Below are 9,423 nucleotides of genomic sequence, written 5' to 3'. Positions count from 1 at the left end.
CAAGTAGTCTGGTCCCCTTCCCACAATTCCGTTCGCGCACTCTCTACATTGAGGTCAGGCATCGGTTGATTCACTGTTAGACGTTGCGCAATTTCAAAATGGCGGACAAAGTAAGTAACCATTTCGAGAAATAATTGCTCATATCTATTTGTTTTACATCATGACAACTTATTCTATCAATGCTGACTGTTAACCAAAGTTGTTTTCTATTTATTTTTTTATTCATTTGATTTATTTTGCGTAAATTTACACTGTTATCACTGGATTAAAAAATGTTTACATTTTGAGAACGTGGAGGTAATCAAAATTGACCCCCAATATTTCCTTTGTCGTGGACCGACATCAAAATTTTATTGTCTAGTCTAATGTATATATGAATGATCTGTGTTAGGATATACAATGTTTTATATGTCGCTCCTTATTTAATATAGTAAAAGCACCCCAGATTTCTGATCATAATTCTATCAACAATAAGCACGTGCTCTGGCCTACTATTGCATATATTTGACATAAAACAAAGGTTTAACGCTTCTGTATTGTTTGCACTTTGCCGTCCATGCAATCATCATCTAAGTTGAAAAGGGGAGGGATTAAACCACCCTGTGTATTTATTTTGTTTTGGTTTATTATGATTCCCCTAGCTAGTACCTTAATTTCCTTCCACTTTATCCAGCATAATATTTACATGATAGCATGAGTCTAACATGTAATTTTCATGGAGGCTTGTTAACGTGAATCCCACCACTATACAGATGTTTAGCAGTTAGAGGTGGTGCTAATTTGGTAGGTCACCACAATCTATTAACATCCTTGTATACATAATAATTTTTCATACAACTGTAATGCCAATTTGCAAAGGCAATACGTACATTTTGAAAAATTAGTTGAAAATGTACTAATCCTTTTTATGTTGTAACAGGTTCATTATAGCTTTCAGATAATCATAAATATCTCTATTTTGTATGTTTTTTTTTTAGGCTTTTCCATCATTCATTGCATTTCATAAAATTTACCAGGATACCGAAAACAAATCCCCTGTATTAAAGACATGATGGTCAGCCAAAAGAGAGCATGGAAGCCTAACAGGAACAATCCCTCTACAGCCCATTAAGGTGGTACAGTTTAAACTTGCAGAATAATTCATGTAAATTAATTTTGCACACCTTAAAATGTCTGTCCTTTTCTCCAAGTCATTGCGTGGTTGCAATCTTATTTTAAGTACAATTCAATGAATTAAGACAACAATGGTATAACCTTGAAACAGATTTATCAGTTCAAATAATATTAGCTATAAGGAGAGTAAGTCAAAGTAATAATAAATTATTTTACAAATATACAAAAGGAATAATATGCAAATTAATATGGTATATATCAGCACTCAAAAAGCAAGTCAAAGTTCATACAGTTAAACTTGTTAAATACAAATATGCCATGATTGATATTGTGAATTCACAGATATAGAGAAGTTATCTTGTATTCCCAGCAATATAAATTAAGCAAATTCCTTAGTTCAGTTCACTATTTTCTGTTTATAGGTCTGAAGTGTACCAGTTTCTCTTTGACCTGTGCCAACTCTGGTTACCCCGCGTTTGTCAAGTACACGTGTACTTGTCGCTGTCCCAAGGGTCTGGATCCCTCTACCGGATGTCCGACTCATTTTGATGGGGGGTATTTAACTTAGTACATATACAATTCTCTGTTATCCTTGGGCTTTCAATAAGATGTGGTGTTCTGGATGTTACATATTAAGCATCTGAAATTTACAAAGCTTTCATTCACTGTTGAAATATATATGGGATAGAATTTGGGAGAATGTCAATGTGTAGCAAATATTCAATAACAGCATCTCGCACGGCAAAGAGGTATGACCTAGGTAATTTCATCGTCGTCAACAAAAATTTAAAGTTCTGATGTTATTAATTTCTTAACAAATGAGAATCTATTTGCCATTTGGGATACTTTAACTACGTAATGTAAGTGTCGAGAATGCCACACTTTTCTGAAAGTCCGGTGATGATAGGGATTGTACAAAAAATTAAAAAATGTTTTTATTTTCAAAAATTCCTTCATTATTATACATCAAATTGAATCTGCATACTCGGCATAAAAGTTTGGAGTGCCAAAAGACTAGCTCCATCATGACTTTATTATGTTATTTCTCCAAGACACGGTCAAGGTCAAATAAGTCCTATGTCAACCTAGCCAAATGGAAGCAAACGTAACAAATACATGTTTATCTTAAATAGATTAAAGAATAAGATGAATTAATTTCAGAAAAGCTTTTGGTACCTATTATTTATTTCTTCAGATCGAATGATTTCAACAATCATCACCTTTGACCGTCTGACACCTTTACCAGATTAAGTACCTGGATACATGTAACTGGCAGTCTCAGTGGGTTTTATGAAGGCAGTTTTACACATCATCTTAAAGACACCAGGATGGAGCACACAAGTTCCACATTTAGTGCTGACATCATTTTTAAGCCCACCTCTACATTTTACAAATTTTGTGCTAAGAAGAAAATGAAAGAAAATAGAATTTTGCCAAGCTGGCCTGCAGGAAAATATTGTATGGAAAATATTGTATCTACTGCCAAGGAGGGGTTTGTCCCATTGGTAAATAATGCAGAAATAGATTTACCGCTATTTCTAATTTAATTACCCGATAAATTTTCAAGCAAATGTAAACAAACAATCAAATTAAATCAAAAGCTGTGGATTCAATTTTTTTATTCACAAAATACTTAAAAATTTGCTGTCACAGTGGTGCTTATCAATAAAATATAGAAGATAAAACCATTTTTTTAGGAATACCAGAAATATGATCACTACAATTGCTTTTGAACATTTATATCTTAGGCTTCAGTGGTGGATATATACAGTATGATGACACCATGAATCCATAGCATTCAGATATTCTTGGCATTCTTCCTAAAGGTGACTTCACGGCTGACACAGGTTCTATTTCTGTTGTCGCAGTGACTGATCTACATCATCCGGTTATCCTACCCTCAAGGAGCCGTTTGTCTTATTTCCGGACACCTCTGCTTGACAGTAAGTTGCAGGTTCTAATTTTCGCAAGGGTTTTAATTTCATAAAATACAGTGGACCCTCATTTATCCGGACGCTTTGGTTCCCAGTCAATTTGTCCGGATAAATGAAGCGTCCGGATATCTGAATTACCAGTTAAACAAGACAAAATAGAATTTAAAAATTCCGTTCCAATGAAAAGTCGTCCGGATACTGAAGCATCCGGATATCTGGCGTCCGGATATCTGAAGGTCCACTGTAATTAAAAAGGGAAAAATGGGGTAAATAATAACATGGTTTTTTTTTATATTAGCCTTTTTATCAAGTCTGTTGTTTTAGTTTATAAAAACTGTCTTTGTATTTTAAGGAATGCAAAGTTTTGATGACAATGCAGAGTCGAGATATTGTGACAAAGACATGCCAGCTTGAAGAAGACCATCCAGTGATCATGGTGTTCCACTCAATTTTTCAGACTGAATTACATGTATGTGTCAGATTGAAATTCATCTTATGTTGGACAAAACAATCAGGATATTCTTCTGGATCTAGTAGGTGTTTGTAAATAGGAATGAAAAAGATTTTACTCTTCCTTTGTATACTTCAGATTGGAACCTGAAAATGAGAAATGACCACGTAAATGCATTTTTTTAAATAGGTTAAACAGTTCTTGTTACTTGTACATGTAATATGATAAGCATGATCTGAATTTTTATTATACCTTGAAATTTTACTTAACACACAGACAGACTTTCTTAAAGTATTTTCATACACTGAAATCTGTATGACAGATTAAAATATGTTGAATTAATATTTTTTTCAGGTCCAAAGTATTGACAGAACCAAAGAATACCTGATAGTCTGCAAATGGAGTGATCATTCTGATTGGATGAACCAGGCAACACTGATTATCTCAAGAATTTTTAGGATAGAGACTCCATCTTCATTCATAAATAATTGATGTTGACATTTTCTCACAGGCTTTTGTTTCATATCTTCTTTTTCATAACATGGACACCATGCAGCATCAGATATCCTGTAGTGTCAATTAAAGTGTTTGATGTTCAAAGTAATTGATTCTGAGACTTATTTAAAATCTGTTATTTAACAAGCTGTAATAAAATCATGATAGCAATAAGCACAGTATTATTTTACTTTGCATAGCATGTCTTAATTCATGGAAAAATAATGAGGATTTACTTTGTCTATTTTAGACAGGTAGAGCTCTATTTTTCTATTAGCTGCAGAACAGTAGCTCTCTGAAAAAAATATTGGGGGCAAACCTGAGAGCTACAGTGCCACCCATTGAAAAAAAAACTGTATATATATTGCACACAAGAAATGTTTCCTGATTTATTTCTCCATGTTTTTTAACCGTCATCTCAAAATATTACTAACCATGTGTACCTAACATATTTTTTCACTGTTTTCACAACAAGACATTCCTTATAATTGATGTTAGTAGCCCTCCTGGACCTGAAATTGAGATCATCAAAAATTTCGTCCATTTATACTACCACTTTGGTTTGCAAAATATTTCGGTCTTGCAATGCTTCATGCAGTTGTAAACTACGAGTGCACTTGATACTGAGAGAAGTAGGGAAGAATTAATACAGGTGCAAGCACAAATTTTGTGCACAATAAATATACAAGTTCTTTCAGTGGGTGGCACTGTAGCTCTCAGGTCTGTCAAAATATTTTTTAGAGAGCTACAGTTCTGCAGCTATTCATAATTCTTCTATGGAATCATCATTGTTTGAGGAAGGAGGACTAACATTTTTGGATTGAACATCAAGTGAATCAGCTACATTTTTATTTCCACAAATGCTATTTTGGATATTTTATAAGTCCACAGATTCATTTAATTATTATTTGGTTAACCTTTATAAATTATGTCCTGTCCACAAAACAAAATTATATTTATGTCTGCCCACAAAAACTGACTCCACAGTCACATCACAATAATTCCACAGCATTATACAATTAAAAAAAAAAAGATATAAAAATATCTTAGACAAATATAAATGTATGTGTATTAGGGAATCGTCAATAATTAGTGAAATATTTGGAAAAAATTTTCTTGACTAAAAATCTAACTCAAGATTATAACATGAAAAAATTCGTTAGGTGTAACACCTTCAGAAGACAGTTTCTGACTGGATACTTTGGATAACAGTTTGAGACTGTGAGTGAGAATTGTTGTGATGTGTGTAACAAACAAAATACAAACAGTATAGAAACATTAAACCTTTGTTTTATGTCAGATATATGCAATAGTAGGCCAGAGCACATGCTAATTGTTGATAGAATTATGATAAAAAATCTGGGGTGCTTTTACTATATTAAATAAGGAGCGACATATAAAACATTGTATATCCTAACATAGATCATTCATATATATATTAGACTAGACAATAAAATTTTGATGTCGGTCCACGACAAAGGAAATATTGGGGGTCAATTTTGACTACCTCCACGTTCTTAAAATGTAAACATTTTTTAATCCAGTGATAACAGTGTAAATTTACGCAAAATAAATCAACTGAATAAAAAAATAAATAGAAAACAACTTTGGTTAACAGTAAGCATTGATGGAATAAGTTGTCATGATGTAAAACAAATAGATATGAGCAATTATTTCTCGAAATGGTTACTTACTTTGTCCGCCATTTTGAAATTGCGCAACGTCTAACAGTGAATCAACCGATGCCTGACCTCAATGTAGAGAGTGCGCGAACGGAATTGTGGGAAGGGGACCAGACTAGAAAACAAGTTGTTCTAGGTTGATGTCGATTTTAGAACTTATATGACGTCACCTATTTCGATAGTATCCTAATATTTCGAAAAGGCTAACAATTACTCCTTTTAACAATAAATCGGAAACCCTTTTTTCCGAATTCTTCTCCCAAAATTGCTAAATTAGCATCAGTTGTAAAGAGTGTTAAAAAAACCCAAAAGATTGAAAATTTTGCCATTTAGAGAGGTAGACCTAAGATTCTATTTTTCTATTTATCTATTCAAATCACGCCCTTTTCTCATAATGAAAAAAAAATCATTCTAAAACCCTATCTAAAAGAAATAAAATTTTGAATGTTATGGTTTGTTTGTTGTTAACTCACCTGAGCCGAAGGCTCGATTCAAGTGAGCTTTTCTGATCAAAATCTGCCCGGTCCGTTGTCTGTCGTTGTTGTCGTAGTAAACTTTTCATATTCTCATCTTCTTCTCAAGAACCCCTCCCCCAACAAGTAAACTTTTCAATACTGAGCTGATTTGCAGCTATGAACGGTCAAAAAATTTTGTTTTTGTATCATTTTGCATCTTATTAACAATTTATCATGAGTGAAATGCACTGTTTGGACATTATTCATGTTATTAGCTTGATTTTTTTTTAAAAAGAAAAAGCTTATAAAATCTTGTCACGAATTATGTGAAAATTATGGAATTCCATATACGACAGCCAACTGCTTACTGCCATCTGCCACATATATTTGAATAAATTTTCATATCTATATTGATAATTATGTGAATTGTCAATAAACCAGGCGCGGATCCAGGATCCCCCCCCCCCCGGGAGGGGGGTGGGTTCTACCCCAGTAAAAAAAATCCAACCCAGAAATTTCTGGACAAGATGAAAAACGTAAACTGCTTTCATAACACTATTTCGGGGGGGGGGGGGGGGCTTCTTATTTACAACTCCTTTAATAAGGGGGTATTTTTTTATTTTATAAGGGGGTAAACTTTCTCTATAGAAATCAGGATGAACACATCATCAGATTTTCATATACTCATGAAAATGGATTTAAACGACTCCTTAATCTCAACATATGTTTTAATTTATGTTATATTCAACATATGAGATTGATAAAGTATATTTTTTATTTGTTATCCTTTTTGAAATTGGTTTTAAAATGACTATTTTCCTTTTTTAATTTTTAACACACCCCTCCCATATGAGACAACAAAACCTTTTAAAAGAATAAAAACTGAAAAAGGGATTTGTCGTTGTTTCGTGGGGGGGGGGGGTGAAAATAAATTTCAAATTTCTGTAAATTTCTATAGTAAATACTTCTCAAATAAAAGATTTATATCTCTTTCTTTTTCCAAATAAGTTGTGTTTTACATGCAGCACAGATCTAGAGACCAAAGGGGGGGGGCGTCCGGACTACCCTTCTCTGTAATTGTGTAAAGTTATTTAATGTACAAACTAAAGCAATTAAAAGGGCCCTGGGAACCCCCCCCTCCAAAAATGCGGATCCGTGTTAAGTTGCTATGAAAAATATTATAGATATGAAGCATAAGAAGCCCCGCCCCCGTCCGTTTTTCACGTTTAGGAAAGGAGTTTACGGGGTTTTTTTCTTGTCAAGAAATGACATTTCTGGGTTGTATTTCTTTTTTACCAGGGTGACCCTCTTGGAAAAATTCCTGGATCTGCGCCTTTTTTTTTTTTTTTTTTTTTTTTTTTTAGTAAATTCACATAAATATCAATATAAATATAAAATATAAAATATATTCAAATACTAGTATGTGTCGCAGTTGGCAGTAATTAGTCAGCAGTTGGCAGTAAGCAGTTGGCTGTCGTATATGGAATTCAATAGAAAAATGATGTGTAATTTTTTTTTCTTTTTTAATACATTTTATCAGCATTTTCTTTTTGTAGCTAACAATCACGTTTGTTAATCAACTTTCATTATCGTTACCCTGCCGTTAAGGTGATGATTTGTTTGTACTCTATAGGATAATACAGGTTATAACTTTTTTTACCCCGGGTACTCTAATATTTCTTAGATTTTTCCCTTTACGGATCCGGAGGGATTATTGTCTGGTTTCCGGCTAGATGAAATATTCAAATTATATTTGCCTAGATTTCTTATATATTTAGATAGAAGTGGTTTTATTTATAAGATACATTTTTCTTTACTTCTCAAGTTCTCATTTTGGTACAGTTTGAAAAGGAAATGGTAAACACAGTTTGAAATCAAGCAGGGACTACATTTTTGGCAGACTGATGAAATTATCTGCTTTTTTGCTTCTCAAAATTCCTACTTATCAACGAATTCCGTGTCTAATTCTAATCAATCGAAGACTTAAAGAAAATACCTATCAAATTTTAGTTATTGCCCCCTAACATGGCATTTTTGTACTGAGCAGAACACTCGTACACTTTTTAGAAAAAAAAAATTCAGGAAAGAGCGTTAAGATTTATCATTGAAGTCAAGATTATAAAAGTTCTTATTGCTTATGAAAGTCTTTTAAATAAATCTAAACTACTATCTCTGAAAACCAGAAGAAATCGTGCCATTGCTCTAGAAACTTATAAAATTATCCAAAGTTTCAGTCCAGTCTTTTTGCAAGATCTGGTTGTTTTTAAAAATAATTCGTACAATTTTACATATACATGTACAAATACTGCAGAGGTCCCAAGACCAAAGAACAACAAGGTATGGGATGAAATTATTTAGGTATGAGGCAACAAAGCTCTGGAACTCTCTGTCCAATGAAGCCAGGCAATTCTCTTCTTAATCATAACTAATTTTCAAATTATATTTCAACTTGGTGTGGAGAACTAACTTGTAAATGCAGCTCCTGCAGACTTCAGACTTTTATGCCTCATACTTAATGTCTAACCTTGTAGATAATCGTCTTAATTACTAGCAAGTAATGATTTTACAGTATATTTTGCTGTTTTAACCTTTTCTCCTTTTTTTATGTGTGCATGACCTACATGTATGTACTAAATACATGTTGTATTCCTATGTTTCATCTTTTAATTGTGTGTGTGTGTGTGTTTTTCTAAATTAAATGTTTTGTCTTTTATTTCTTCTTTTATGTGTGTTTATCAGTGTCTTTTGTAACATTTGTAGATTTAATGTACTTCTGTCCTCATGAAACTTACAATACATGTGATAACTTTGCTCTTATATGTATATATGTACATTTTATTAGAGCTAAATATGTTTCTATATTTCTAGTCGGTAAAAGAGTTTTAAAGCTCATGTTCTTTGTTATGTGTATTGTAGGCCCTTGTTTTGCTCGGCTCCACATGACACATGACCTCACCCTGACTGTATTGTAGGCCCTTGTTTTGCTCGGCTCCATATGACAACTGACCTCACCCTGATCGTGTTGTAGGCCCTTGTTTTGCTCGGCTCCAATTCTGATTGATGTTCCAGTAGACTTGTGAACTTCATTATAGTTCTTTATCTTCATTATTTTATAATCAATACATACTATTTCAATGGTAACGGTCTGTGTGCTTAAAAAGCTCCTGACGGTTTAGTGACAGTTACCGCTCCTAACCTAGACTTAACGGAGTTATGGCGTGTCAGTGTGTATATCGTCTCTATACTAAGTACGTATTCTGTACGCTGAGGTTTCTTGAAAACATGCACGAGGC

General features: G+C 33.3%; 2 long non-coding RNA genes across 3 annotated transcripts; one reads left to right on the top strand and one right to left on the bottom strand.

The window, feature by feature from the left end:
• Nucleotides 1–10: 10 nt before the first annotated feature.
• Nucleotides 11–3,497, top strand: LOC134265000 (uncharacterized). Of its 2 annotated transcripts, none has more exons than XR_009991672.1 (6): nt 11–110; nt 978–1,112; nt 1,536–1,668; nt 2,309–2,618; nt 2,862–3,056; nt 3,400–3,497. It is a non-coding gene; the product is annotated as an uncharacterized LOC134265000 (long non-coding RNA). The 2 variants fall into 2 exon arrangements; XR_009991673.1 differs by having other exon boundaries at nt 1,536–1,680.
• A 23-nt stretch (nt 3,498–3,520) lies between these two features.
• Nucleotides 3,521–5,796, bottom strand: LOC134264999 (uncharacterized). Its single transcript, XR_009991671.1, has 3 exons — nt 5,688–5,796; nt 3,883–4,065; nt 3,521–3,644 (listed from the first exon to the last, which is right to left on the bottom strand). It is a non-coding gene; the product is annotated as an uncharacterized LOC134264999 (long non-coding RNA).
• Nucleotides 5,797–9,423: the final 3,627 nt, after the last annotated feature.

Source organism: Saccostrea cucullata, unplaced genomic scaffold, assembly GCF_032062105.1.
Source record: "Saccostrea cucullata isolate Sc308-1 unplaced genomic scaffold, CSIRO_AGI_Scuc_v1 ctg1892, whole genome shotgun sequence".
Lineage (NCBI taxonomy): Eukaryota > Metazoa > Mollusca > Bivalvia > Ostreida > Ostreidae > Saccostrea > Saccostrea cuccullata.
Note: the sequence above shows the minus strand (reverse complement) of the source record. Positions and strands in the feature narration are given on the sequence as shown.